At 40.4% G+C, this 14,820-nt stretch overlaps 1 protein-coding gene across 14 annotated transcripts in view; it reads right to left on the bottom strand.

Moving 5' to 3' along the window:
- RAB40AL (RAB40A, member RAS oncogene family-like) overlaps positions 1–10,939 on the bottom strand; it is a 218,273-nt gene extending 207,334 nt beyond the window's left edge. For 13 of the 14 annotated variants that reach the window (XM_077987504.1, XM_077987503.1, XM_077987501.1 and 10 more), the window contains exon 1: positions 10,769–10,939. The gene's annotated coding sequence lies outside the window, so the exon portion shown is untranslated. Of the gene's footprint in view, positions 1–10,672 lie in introns of all 14 variants that reach the window. The other variant, XR_013412528.1, reaches the window with a different exon arrangement.
- Positions 10,940–14,820: the final 3,881 nt, after the last annotated feature.

Here is a 14,820-nt window from a genome sequence, read left to right as displayed (position 1 = left end):
CTAATCTTGCCTAATGTTTTTCAATTTTATTATTTCTACTGCTTGGATCGAATTCTAATTTTTCTTGGCTACAAGTCTTCAAAATAATGTTTTCAACTTTCTTTTCCTTTTTTTCCCCATTTTTCCTAATTTTGAGTCACTGAAACTAAGCTGTGCTTTCATATAGCCCTGTGAACTGAAGCTAGACAACTTAAACTACAGCAAAAATAACAGCAACCTATTTACATACATAAGCCACCTTCATACCAGCCTACTGATGTATGGACTTCAGAGTAACGTTGCCTATATTGATTTTCCAAGTTCGTTCTTTCGTTTGTTGTTGTTTTTCTCCCTTCCTCCCCCTATTTTTTCTTCATAGGACATGAGACTTCACAACCTGGTAAAAATGAGTTTTTCCTAATAAATCAGGACCTACCTGTCTAGGAAAAAACCATGCTAGCCACGAGATATCAGACAAAACCTGGGACCAGAGACTCATTTTTTAATATGCAAATAAAAAGTTTAAAAACTTAAAAAAAAAAAAAAAGTTGAGGAGAGGGGCAGAGTAAGATAATGGACTAGAAGTCTCCACCAATTGTACCAACACCCCCTGACAAGGGTGCCAATTTAACAACTATCTACACACAAAAACGCACCTTCATAAAAGCCAAACACCAGTTAAGCACCCACAGTACCAGTTTTGAACTTCCTATCACTGAAGGAGGCACTGAAGAGGCAGGAAAAACAGTCTTGATTACTGAACACCACCCCTTCCCCACTGCCCCCATTGCCCCCATTGCCCAGCAGCAGCAACCTGTTGCTGAGAGTTTCTGTGTGCTGGAGAGAGGGAGGGCCAGCAATTGTGAGGCATTGAACTCAGCACTGCCCTTGTTACAGCAGAAAGCAAAACCGGACCAAACTCACCTAATGCCTACCCACGGAAAGAGAATTTAAACCAGACCTAGCCAGAGTGGAATTGCTGATCCCAGTGGTTTGAACTTGAGTTTCCACAGCCCTCACCACTGTGACCTAAAGTGCTCGGTGTCTCCAAATAAATTTGAAAGGCATTGAAAGGCAGTCTAGGCCACAAGGATTGCAACACCTAGACGAGTCCTAGTGCTAACTGGGCCCACTGCCAGTGGACTAGAGGGGTACTTGACCTACTAAGACATCAGCCTGCACAACTAAGGGAGTGCTGGTATCACACCTCCCCTAAACTCAGGCTGCAAAGCTCTCGGCTCCAAAAGAGATCTCTTACTTCCACTTGAGGAGAAAGAACAGTGGGAGGACTTTGTCTTGCATCTTGGATACCAGCTCAGCCACAACAGGACAGAGGACCAATTAGAGTCAAGAGGCCCCCTTTCCAGGCCCTAGCTCCCAGATGACATTTCTAGACATACCCTGGGCCAGAAGGGAACCCACTGCTTGAAGGGAAGGACCTAGTCCTGCTCCTGGCAGAATTTATCACCTGCTAACTGAAGAGCCCTTGAGCCCAGAATAACCAGCGGTTGTACCCAGGTAGTATGTTGAGGGCCTTGGGTGAGACTCTGAGACTTACTGGCTTCAGGTGAGACTCAGCACATTCCCAATTGTGTTGGCTATGGAGTGAGACTCCTTCTGCTTGAGAAAAGTAGAGGGAAAAGTAAAAGGAACTTTGTCTTACACTTTAGGTACCAGCTCAGCTACAGGGGGGTAGAGCACCAAGTGGGCTCCTGGGGTCCCACTTGGTGGGACTAATTCCAAGACTTCATTATTTGACAGTATTTCTTGACCTGCCCTGGGTCAGAGGGGAGTCCACTTCCCTGAATGGTGAACCCCAGGTGAGGCAGTATTCACCACAAGATGACTGAAGAGACTTTGGGCCTTAAGGGAAGATCAGAGGTAGTCTGGCAATATTCCTGTAGGCTGAGGTGGCACCGGCTATGAGGTGAGGTTCCTCTGCCTTTGGAAAGGGGAGAAAAGAGTGGAAAAGACTGCATCTTGTGGTTTGAGCGCCAGCTCATCCACAATGCACTAGAACACCAGGCAGACTTCTAAGGTTTTTGACTCCACCCTAGATTCTGGATGACACCTCTGGATCCACCAAGGCCCTGAAGGAACTTGCTTCCATGAAGGGAAGGACACAGGCCTAGCTAGCTTTGCCACCTAAAGATTGTAGAGCCTCAGGGCTTTAAGCGAATATAGCTGGTAGCCAGCAAGTGGTAACAGCAGGCCTTGGGTGAGACCTAGTGATGTACTGGCTTCAGGTCAGGCCCAGCACAATCCTAGGCCTGCAGTCCCACCTAAAGCAGATACAGTTTAGATCACAACATTCAAGTCCTTTTGGAAAGCCTTCCCAAAAGGATGGGTAAAAACAAACCCAGACTGAAAAGTACAATAAATACCTAACTCCACAATGCCCAGACACAGACAAACATCTGCAAGTGTCAAGACCAGCCAGGAAAACATGACCTCACCAAATGAACTAAATAAGGTCACATATCTCTATTTCTCCAGGATTGGTCCCTGGAAACACACTTCACCTCTAAAGGTACATATAAGCTGAAAATAAAGCAATGAAAAAAGATATTCCATGCCAACGGCAACAAAAAAAGGGCAGGAATTTCTATACTCATATCAGACAAAATAGATTTCAAGGCAAAAACTATAAGAAAAGACAAAGAAGGTCACTATATAATGATGAAGGGATCAATTTAGCAAGAGGAAATAACAATTTTAAGAATATATATACCCAACACTGGAGCACCCAGGTATATAAAGCAAATATTGCCAGAGCTAAAGAGATAGATAGATTCCAATATAATAATAGCTGGAGACTTCAACACTTCACTGTCAACGTTGGACAGATCTCCCAGACAGAAAATTAACAAAGAAATTTTGGATTTAATCAAAACTATGGAACAAATGTACCAAATAGAAATTTACAGAATATTTTATCCAATGGCTATAGAACACACATTCTTTTCCTCAGCACAGGGCTTATTCTCAAGGATAGAACATATGGTAGGTCACAAAACAAGTCTGAAAACATTCAAAACACTGAAATAATATCAAGCATCTTCTCTGACCACAATGGAATAAAACTAAAAATCAATAACAAGAGGAATTTTGGAAACTATGCAAAAATGCAGAAATTAAACATTATGTTCCTGAATGAACAGTGGGACAATAAAGAAATTAAGAAGGAAGCTGAAAAAGTTCTTGAAACAAATAATAATGGGAACACTAAAACCTATGGGATACGGCAAAAGCAGTACTCAGAGAGTAGTTTATAGGTATAAATGTCTACATCAAATGAAGATAAACAACTTAATGATGCATCTTAAAGAACTACAAAAGCAAGAACAAATCTCAAACCCCAAATTAGAAGAAAATAAATAAAGATCAGAGCAGATATAAATGAAATTGAAATGAAGAAAACAACACAAAAGGTCACTGAAACGAAAACTTGGGTTTTTCCAAAGTTAAACGAAATTGACAAACCTTTAGCCAGACTAAGAAAAAAAAAGAAGATACAAATAAATAAAATAAGAGATGAAAAAGGAGACATTACAACTGATAGCACAGAAATGCAAACGATCATTAGTGGCTATTATGAGCAACAACATGCCAATAAATTTGAAAATCTAAAAGAAATGAACAAATTTTAGACACATACAACCTACCAAGATTGAACCAGGAAGAAATCCAAAACCTGAACAGACCCATAACAAGTAATGAGATTAAAGCCATAATAAAAAGTCTCCCCAGTGATACGGTTTGGCTCTTTGTCCCTAACCAAATCTTATCTTGTAGCTCCCATAATGCCCACATGTTGTGGGAAGGACCTGGGGGAAGATGATTGAATTATGGGGATGGGTCTTTCTTGTGCTGTTCTCGTCATAGTGAACGGGTCTCATGAGATCTGATGGTTTCAAAAACGGGAGTTTCTCTGCACAAGCTCTCTCTCTCTCTTTGTCTGCTGCCATTCATGTAAGGTGTGACTTGTACCTCCTTGCCTTCCACCATTATTATGAGGCTTCTCCAGCCATGTAGAACCGTAAGCCCAGTTAAACCTCTTTCTTTTGTAAATTGCCCAGTCTCGGGTATGTCTTTATCGGCAGTGTGAAAACAGACTAATACACCTAGTAACGAGAAAGTCCAGGACCCCATGGCTTTACTGCTAAATTCTACCAAACATTTAAAGAGAACTAATACCCAAATCCTACTCAAACTATTCCAAAAAACAGGAGGAGGGAATACTGCCAAACTCGTTCTATGAGGACAGTATTATTCTGATACCAAAACCAGACAAAAACACATTAAAAAAAAACTATAGGCCAATTTCTATGATGAATATTGATGCAAAAATCTTCAACAAAATACTAGGAAACCCAATTCAATGATACGTTAAAAAGATCATTCATCATGACCAAGTGGGATTTATCTTTGGGATGCAAGGACAGTTTAACATATGCAAATCAATCAATGTGATATATCATGTCAACAGAAAGACAAAAACCATATGATCACTTCAATTGATGCTGGAAAAGCATTTGATAAAATTCAACATCCCTTTCATGATAAAAACCCTCAAAAAACTGGGGTAGAAGGAACATAGCTCAAAGTAATAAAACTCATATTGACAGACCCACAGCTAGTATCATACTGAATGGGAAAAAAATCGAAAGCCTTTTCTCTAAGATCTGGAATATAACACGGATGTCCACTTTCACCGCTGTTATTCAATACAGTACTGGAGCTCTTAGCTAGAGCATCCAAAGAAAAGAAATCTATAAAGGGCCTCCAAGTTGCAAAGGAAGAATTAAAATCATCCTTGTTTGCAGATGACATTATCTTATATTTGGAAAAACCTAAAGACTCCACCAAAAAACTATTCATACTAATAAATAAATTCAGTAAAGGTGCAGGATACAAAATCAACATGGAAAAATCAGTAGCATTTCTATATGCCAACAGTGAACAATCTGAAAAAAAAAATAAATAAAAATGTAATCCCATTTACAACAGCCACAAACGAAATAAAATACCTAGGAATTAACCAAAGAAGTGAAAGATCTCTATAATGAAAACTACAAAGGACTGATTAAAGAAATTGAAGGGGACACCAGAAGATGGAACAATATTCCTCGTTCAGGCATTGGAAAAATCAATATTGTTAAAATGCCCAGACTACCCAAAGCAATCTACAGACTCAATGCAATTCCTATCAAAATACCAATGACAATCTCCACAGAAATAGAAAAAAGTACCCTAAAAGGGATATAGAACCACAGAAGACCCAGAATAGCTTAAGAGATCCTGAGCAATAAGAATAAAAGTGGAGGAATCACATTACCTGACTTCAAATTATACTACAGATCTATAGTAACCAAAACAGCATACTACTGTCATAAAAACAGACACACAGATGAATGGAACAGAATAGTGATCCCGTAAAGAAATCCATACGCCTACAGTGAAATCATTATTGATAAAGGTGCCAAAAATATATACCGTAAAGACAGTACCTTCAATAAATGGTCCTGGGAAAACGATACCTATATGCAGAAGAATGAAACTGGACCCCTATCTCTCATCATATACAAAAATCAAATCAAAATGGATTAAAGAATTGAATCTAAGACCTCAAACTATAAAACTACTACAAGAAAACTTTGGGAAAACTCTCCAGAACATCAGTCGGGGCAAAAATTTCTTGAGTAATACCCTGCAAGCACAGGCAACCAGAGCAAAAATGGACAAATGGTATTACATCAAGTTAAAAAGCTTCTGCACAGCAGAGGAAACAATCAACAAAGTTAAGGAACAACCCACAGAATGGGTAAAAATGTTCGCAAACTACCCATCTGACAAGGAATTAATAACCAGATGTATAAGTATCTCAAATAATTCTATAGGAAAAAACATAATAATCTGATTTTTAAAATGGGCAGGCCAGGCGCAGGGGCTCACGCCTCTAATCGCAGCACTTTGGGAGGCCAAGGTTGGTGGATCACGAGGTCAAGAGATCGAGACTCTCCTGGCCAAAATGGTGAAACCCCGTCTCTACTAAAAATACAAAAGTTAGCTGGGCATGGCATGCACCTGTAGTCCCAGCTACTTGGGAGGCTGAGGCAGAAGAATCGCTTGAACCCAGGAGGTGGAGGTTGCAGTGAGCCGAGATCACGCGCCACTGCACTCCAGCCTGGCGACAGAGCGAGACTCCGTCTAAAAAAAAAAAAAAAAAAAAAATCTGAATAGACATTTCTCAAAGGAAGACATACAAATGATGAACAGGCATATATAGGTGCTCAACATCATGAATCATCAGAGAAATGCAAATCAAAACTACAATGAGATATCATCCCTTCTCAGTTAAAATGGCTTATGTCTGAAAGACAGGCAATAACAAATGCAGGTGAAGATGTGGAGAAAAAAGAACCCTCGTACACCGTTGGTGGGAACGTAAATTACTACAACCACTGTAGAGAACAGTTTGGAGGTTCCTCAGAAAACTGAAAATAGAGTTACCCATGTGATCCAGCAATCCTACTCTGGATATATACCCAAAAGAAAGGAAATCTGTATATTGAAGAGACATCTGCATTCCCATGTTTGTTGCCACTCTGTTCACAATAGACAAGAATTGGAAGAAGCCTGTGTCCATCAACAGATGAATGGATAAAGAAAATGTGGTACTTATACACAATGCAGTACTCTTCAGCCATAAAAAAGAATGAGATCCAGTCATTTGCAAAAACATGGATGGAACTGGTGATCATTATGTTAAGTGAAGTAAGCCAGGCATAGAAGGAGAAAGATTGCATGTTCTTATTTACTTGTGGGGCCTAAAAATCAAAACAATTTAACCTGTGGAGATAGACAGTAGGATAGTTACCAGAGGCTGGGAAAGGAATTGGGGAGGGCTGGGGAGAGGTAGGGATGGTTAATCAGTACAAAAAATTGTTAGAAAGAATGAAACGGACCTAGTATTTGATAGCACAACAGGGTGACTACAGTCAATAATAACTTAATTGTATATTTTAAAACAACTAAAAGAGTATAATTGGGTTTTTTGTAACAGAAAGGATAAATTCTTGAGGAGACAGATATCCATTTTCCATGATGTGATTAATATGCATTACATGCCTGTATCAAAATGTCCCATGTATCCCATAAATACATACACCTACTGTATACCCACAAAAAATAAAAATAAAATAAACAATTATTTTAAAAAGAAGAGTAATTGAACCTCTGATCATAAAGTTTCAAGTTTTATGCAATTACCAGACTCTACCATCTTAACAAGTCCTGTTTTGGGGCAAAGTGTATAATAATAAGTTAGATCTAGATTATATCATCTATTGAATTGAGGGTGCTTTCTATGTGCCATAATTCTCTTCTCTTTTTGTATTGGGAGAAATATTAAATAGGTGGAAACCAATCCAGATCCTGAACTCAAATCATGTAGGACTTTGGTCATTGAAAACATGAACCATTAATAGCTGTTATACTATTGGGATGTTCTGATCCCATATCAGGATGGTAAATTCCTATGGTTGATATGAACTCTAAGATATGATCATGCTGTTATCCCTAGGGTAACTTGTTCTATTGATCAAATTGCTTGGGCCAATAAATTATAAAATACTTTTATGAATAACTAGTCTAGTCCAGGTTTTAATCATTCAGAGGTTGTACGGTACTCTGAAGTTACCCCAGCTGAAATTTTTAGCCCAGCAGATTAAATGTTATTCCTTTAAATAGTTAATATTTTGTTTGTGGCCTAATTAATTAAATCTCCATTGGGTCTTCTTGTTTTATCTCCCCATGAGAATCACTAAAGGTAGAGACTGACCATACCAAGCACTGACATGGTTGTGGAGGATGAAGCTCTGCTGAGACAATGAAAAATTGTACAACCACTTTGAAAACAGTTTGGTAGTTTCTTACAATGTTAGTCTTACATCTATAACATGTTCCAGCCACTGCAATCCCAAGTATTTATCCTAGAGAAAGAAAGCACATTTCTCTGTAAAGACCCATACACAAGATCCCCTAAATTGAATACAACCCAAATATCCATCAGCAAGTGAATGGACAAAACGAATTGTAGTATATCCTATACTGTAATGCTACTCTGTAATGAAAAAAAAAAAAAAGAACTATCGAAATAGGTAATAAAATGGATACATCTAAAAATACACAGAGTGAACGAAAGAAGCCAGATCCCTTAAAAAAAAATCCTCTATGATTCTATTTAAATAAATGAAATCTAATCTATAAAGACAAAAGTGCTGTATTTGTCTGGAGACAGGACAGTGGGAGGAATGGATAGGCTGGGTATAACAGAACTGAAAATGTTATGTCCTGGAAAATAATAACAATGATATTCAAGCCTATATGGTTACTTTAGGGGACATGGCAGGGTATCATTAGAATAGGGCAAACTAGATACTGAAGGACCAAGAGAGCAGAGTAGGAGATTACTTCCTCATCACTTCATCACTCCCCGCCACAAAAAACAAGTGTAGACAGCTATCCACAAACTAAAGTATTCATGGGAGGGCTCAGGGGCCCATTTAAGAATCTGCAGCAAAACAGTAGAAAAAAAAAAGGGGAATATCCACACAGAAAATATTGCTGGTGAGATCAGTATACTTGAGATGCCAGGAGATGTCTAGGAGCAAAGAAGAAAGGCAAAGGCTATAGATATTAGCCACGTGGCAGGAACCACCATGGTCCACAGCAGTCTGCTCTGGAGAGGACACTGGCATATTTTGCCACTGAGATAATCAACGGTCATTCCTGCCCAAGGAACCCCAGAGAGGGAGAAGAGGCTGCACACTTCTCATCTCAAGAAGCAGCAGCTATTGTACCACTCTGGGACCAGAGGTGCCACCTGTCCCAATCCTGCATGTGTCACTGACCCCCAAGCTACAGCTACTCTGTAAATACCCATACTCCAGACCTCAGCTCTGTGCCTCACTGTGCCTGCTCATGCCTCAGACACCAGAGCCACTGCCACAGAGACCGAGGTCATACCCTTGGCCCCTAAGCCAAGGTCATTTTGCACATGTCTGTACTCCAGACACCAAATTAACAACCATTGAAGGCTAGCCCATACTCCAGACCCTGGATAGGAAGAATAATCTCTAGTGTTCTATAGCATTATACTAAATTATCAAACAATAATTTAATGTATTTTTTCAAATAGCTAGAAGAGAGAATGTTGAATGTTACCAGCACATATAAATGATAAAGATTTGAGATGATGGATATTCTAACTACCCTGATTTTATCACTACACATTGTATACATGTATTGAAATATCACAGTGTACCCCATAAATATGTATAATAATCATGTGTCCATATATAATAAAATATACATTTTTCAAAGTAAGACATACAAATGGCCAACAGATATGTGAAAAAATTATCAATATCACTAATCATGAGGGAAATGCACATTAAAACCATAACAAGATATCACCTCACACTTGTTAGGATGGCTATTATTTAAAAAAAACAAAAGATGGTAAGTGTTCACAAGGATGTGGAAAAAATGGAACCCTTGTACAATACTGGGAATGTAAATTGATACAGATATTAAAGAAAACAGTATGGACGTTCCTGAAAAAAACTAAAAATAGAATTACCAAATGATCCAGCAGTCCCTCTTCTGAGTATATATCCAAAGGAAATGAAATGAGTACCTCAAACAGATGTATGTACTCCCATGTTCACTGCAGCATTATTCACAATAGCCAGGGTATGGAATCAACCTAAGTATCCATCAACAGATGAATAAAGAAAATGTCTTACATGCACACAATGGAGTACTATTCAGCTTTTTGAAAAAAGAAGGAAATCCTGTCATTTGTGACAACATAGATGAACCTGGAGGACATTAAGTGAAATAAGCCAGGCACAGCAAGACAAATACCACATAATCTCACTTGTATATGGAATCTAAATAAGTTGAATTCATAGAAGCAGAGAGTAGAATAGTAATTACTAGAGAGAGGCTGGGAAGGGGTTTGGGGAGATGGTGGTTAATGGATACAAAATTTCAGTTAGAGAGGAGGGATAAATTTAAAAGATCTATTGTACATCACGGTGACTATGGTTAGTAAAAATATATTGTATACTTGAAAACTGCTAAAAGGGTAGATTTTAAGTGTTCAGCACAAAAAAGGTACATTAGGTAATGCGTAGGTTTATTAGCTTGATTCAGCCATTCTACAATGTATAAAATATATCAAAACATCATATGACTTTTTAATTGACACTTTATAAATTATGGTTCATAAACAAATTTATTATACAACAGATATGGGAGAAGGCATATTATAATCTCAAATTGGTAGGAAGGCCTGGCCTTTTAACTAACTGCGTATTTCAACATTCATTGATGGTGCTGATGGGAATCACTGATTATTATTTATGCAGTCAGAAATATACATATAAACTTATCATAAATGCATGTTAAACATAAAGTTTCTCCCTTATCTATACCGTAAGAAAGTCTGAAACAGAACAAGAAGAGGCCTGACTTCATACAGGCATTGCTGATCCTGCAATAACCACAGGGCTATCTAACATCTTGCACCTATGTTATCACTGAAGGTTCCAGCAATCCTGTGGGTGAGCATTTTTATCTCCAGTTTACAGAGTGGGAAACTGGGCTCAGAGAGGGTCTTTACCTTTCTCATCCTCCCGCGTCCCGCCTTTACATGGAAAGTAGCCCCGGGACACCCTGGAGCAGGACACCACGCTCACCGGGGCCAGAAGAGACCCACCTCTCTCTCTCTCACGAAACAGCCAGAGCGCAGATCTCCAAAGTGGGAACGAGGGGACGTCGATCTGGGGTCCTTTCGTCTCCCTAAACCCCACGGAGATTCAGCCCACACTGCTAGGCACTCACAACCTCCACCGAGTCCAAACGCCTGAAGGTGAGACACTGCTGTTCTACCCAGGCCAAATTGGTCTCATTAAAAGGTCGTCACCGTCGCTAATATGACGTCAGGTTACTATGGCAACCGCGTAGCACTGGCTTGTCTCCCAAACCTGAAAATGTCTATGCACAACCCGCTCCTCCATCCCCAGGCTTTCCCTTAAAGCAAAACACCTCCACTCTTCAGATAACTCCCTGAGAAAACATACCAATTAGAGGAACTAGGCTGGGATCCGGGCAATTTTCAAGACTCTCTACCCATTACGGCAGAGGAAAGTCCACGTTGTCAGGAATTTTGCTTTAAAAGTGACCTTAGGGGGCCGGGCGCGGTGGCTCACGCCTGTAATCCCAGCACTTTGGGAGGCCGAGGCGGGCGGATCACGAGGTCAGGAGATGGAGACCATCCTGACTAACACGGTGAAACCCCGTCTCTACTAAAAATACAAAAACTTAGCCGGGCGTGGTGGCGGGCGCCTGTAGTCCCAGCTACTCGGGAGGCTGAGGCAGGAGAATGGTGTAAACCCAGGAGGCGGAGCTTGCAGTGAGCTGAGATGGGGCCACTGCACTCCAGCCTGGGCAACAGAGAGAGACTCTGTCTCAAAAAAAAAAAAAAAAAAAGTGACCTTAGAGGAGTATCATCAGTACACAGAAGTCTAGAGAGGTGTCCTAGGACTCTGGGAGATGAGCTAGCCCTCTGAAGAGGAACATGTACAACTCACACACTATGCTAGGCAGTTGGTTATCTGTGGCAGAAAACAGAGATATTGTTTATAATCAAGTGACTGAATGATCTAGAAACACAAAAACTGTCATTTGAGTAATAATACAGTTATTTCAGGGAGGCTGGACTAGAATAATATTATCATTTAGTAGGCAGGAATCCAGTCAATTAAAACACACAGTAGTTTGCCTTAAAGAAATTCTGTTTTTAAATTATTTATTTATTTTTTTTTGAGACGGGGTCTCGCTCTGTCACCCAGGCTGGAGTGCAGTGGTGCAGTCTCGGCTCACTGAAACTTCTGCCTCCCAGGTTCAAGCAATTCTCCTGCCTCAGCCTCCCGAGTAGCTGGGATTACAGGCGCTCACCACCATGCCCGGCTAATTTTTATATTTTTAGCAGAGATGGGGTTTCACCATGTTGGTCAAGCTGACCTCGATCTCCTGACCTTGTGATCCACCCTCCTCGGCCTCCCAAAGTGCTGGGATTACAAGTGTGAGCCACCGCGCCCGGCCCTGCCTTAAGGAAATTCTTATCCTTCATTCCTGGTATGTTTTTCCATGTGGAAAATACATCCATGACAAAAATACATGTAGCCTCTACACACTCACTCCTCTCTATGGCAGGAATGACTTATCGGATTGGAGAATCTGTAAGGAGAAACATGATACTCTGCCGAAGCCCTCTCCCTTCAAATTCTTGGTAGTAAGCTGCCCTTCAGGAGGCACTTGTTCAGCTTTGCCTTCAGGGATGGGACTTATAATAGGCCCACAGGTTTACTCCTCTGTGTCTCACAGACTCTACAATTATTCCTATCGTTCTTGATTCACAATGCTTAATTCTTTAAGGGGCCCCCAAAATACTCTTCTGCTTCTAGTCTGAGCTCTAAACCAACTGAGAAACATAAGAAAAGAATAAGGAGAAACATATATTGACTTTATCTCTTATAAGGTGATATTGGAGAATGTGACTTAGATTTGCTGTCACGTGGGCTTACTATAAGTTCTAGTATTGGACAGACTTATCCACCCAGCAGTGCTGCATTGGAACAGTCATAAAAACCAAGGACTGCAATGTGTATCTATCTGCTGTCTCCTAAAGGAGCCCTGTCTATGTGTGCCCAAGGAAAGTTACTTCCTTGCCAAGGGTTATCACTATAGCAGGAGAAAGTGTTTCAGGACACTTTCTTTGAGAAACACTTCTAAAATTGATTAAATGGCCCTTGTTCAGAATAAATACTCACTAAGACAACCTCTCAGGTTTCCTCATAGAATGGTTTGTAGCAACACCCTCTCAGTATCTTAGTTCACATGATTGCAGTAGGAATTCATCTTATGGAGTTAGGTTTCAAATTTTAAGACCAGCGTGAAAAATAAATATCATGTAAATTGCCCTTGGGAATCCCTTCAAGAAGGAATTGATAACAGGTTCAGAAATCTGTACCCACATGTAACCCAACACTCAGATGATACAATTATAACCAAGTTTCACTAAGTCTTCAAGGATAAGAAAATCCCTTTCTTATCCAATGATAACACATCACAGAAAATGAGGGAAAGTTCATCAAAACCATAATGTTTTAGATGTCCATTCCTTCTTAACAAACACCCCCAATTAATAGCCATTTATTTTCTCTCAGTATTTTGTGTGTTAACTGGGCCCAGCTGGATGTTTTCTGCTCTATGTGATGTCTGTCACCCGGGGCTGCAGTCATCTGGAGGTTCCACTCATCTGGGACATCTGAGAGAGCTCACTCACATGAATGATGACTGGTGTTGGCATCTGCTGGGAGCTCAGTTAAGGCTGTTGACCTGAGCATCTTGGCTCTCCACAGAGCCCTGCATATGTACAGTTACCAGATTAAAATGAATTCAGTTAACTTTAAATTCCGGATTAATAGGAATATTTTTTAGTTTATGTGGCATGCAGTATTGGTTTATTTAAAATTAAAATCCAACTGGATTTTCATTAAATAAATAAAAGTAAATGAAATAAATAATAAATAAAATTTTTAAATCATCTTATTATTTGCTAAATCTGGCAATTGCAGGGGATGATCCTGTGAATCTGTAAGTTTAATGACCATCTGAGCTGGTTCTTCCAATGGGACAGGTCTGGGGAAAATGAGATCGGATTGCAATAAAGACAAAAGTTGGTAATACTTGGTGTTGGTGGAATGAAAAGCCAGCAGACGCTCACATATACTGTTGGTGCCAAGTGGATGTATCTGTTTTCTAAGGCTCATATAATAAGTTAATGACATTAATGATCTTTGATGCAAAAGTCCTATTTTTCCACCAACAAGGGAGTTTCAGTTGAGGGTTTAGAAAAGACTCATCAAGGTGACTACGATGTACGCCCTCTTAAGGGGCCCTGGCTGAGGTGGCAGATCAGAGCAACATGAGTTCCCTGCTTGGAGGAGGAAAGACAGCTACTATTTTGTAAGGCAGATGGTTTAGCTGGGCCCAGCTCCAGTTTCTTCACATTAGTGTCTGGATTTAATCTCATGACAGCTGTGCTAGTGAAGTACCAGTATCCTGTCTTCCTCATGAATGTCAGTGACTATAAACACATGCTCCTAAACACAGAGCTGAATGGCAAGGAGGTTACTCACCAGGCCCACTGCCAGAGCCAGGGATAGAACCTGCCAGCCTGGGCACCTTGAGTTGCTGGTGATAGACCTTTAGCAAATGTATCCAGACATGTACTGTTAAGGAGGTTAATCTCTGTGCTCCTTGCTTACCCTCCCTGCAGTAGGGTTGGTGCCCCCTCTCCTTACCTCAGGGGAGGTTTGTGAGAGGGCTGAAAGCAGAAGCCTTCTGGAGCCAGTGTTTCTTCCATCCTTTATGAAAACTTAATTTGTTGAAAGGACTGGGCTGCTTGTACCTGGTAGGGAAGTGGGAGGCTCTCAGGACACAAAGATGGGAGAGGAAGGAAGATTTCTCCCAGACTGGGATGAGGTCTGAGGTCTACAAGTCTCTCCAGCAGTTGGGACCTGAGCATTGCTCTATATCAATGTTTGTGGTGAATTAGTGGATGGTCCTTCGAGGCTGGGCATCAATCCATGATTCAGATTTGATTTTCCTGTTTTGATCCAGGGGTAGATGACTCAGGATCTGGGGCATGAAGGCATCGGGCCAGCTAAGGAAATGGTCATCTCAGCCCTGAGCAGTGAGGAC

Source organism: Macaca mulatta, chromosome X, assembly GCF_049350105.2.
Source record: "Macaca mulatta isolate MMU2019108-1 chromosome X, T2T-MMU8v2.0, whole genome shotgun sequence".
In the NCBI taxonomy this organism is placed as follows: Eukaryota; Metazoa; Chordata; class Mammalia; order Primates; family Cercopithecidae; genus Macaca; species Macaca mulatta.
The sequence above is the reverse complement of the archived record's forward strand: the minus strand, read 5'-3'. Positions and strand labels throughout refer to the sequence as shown.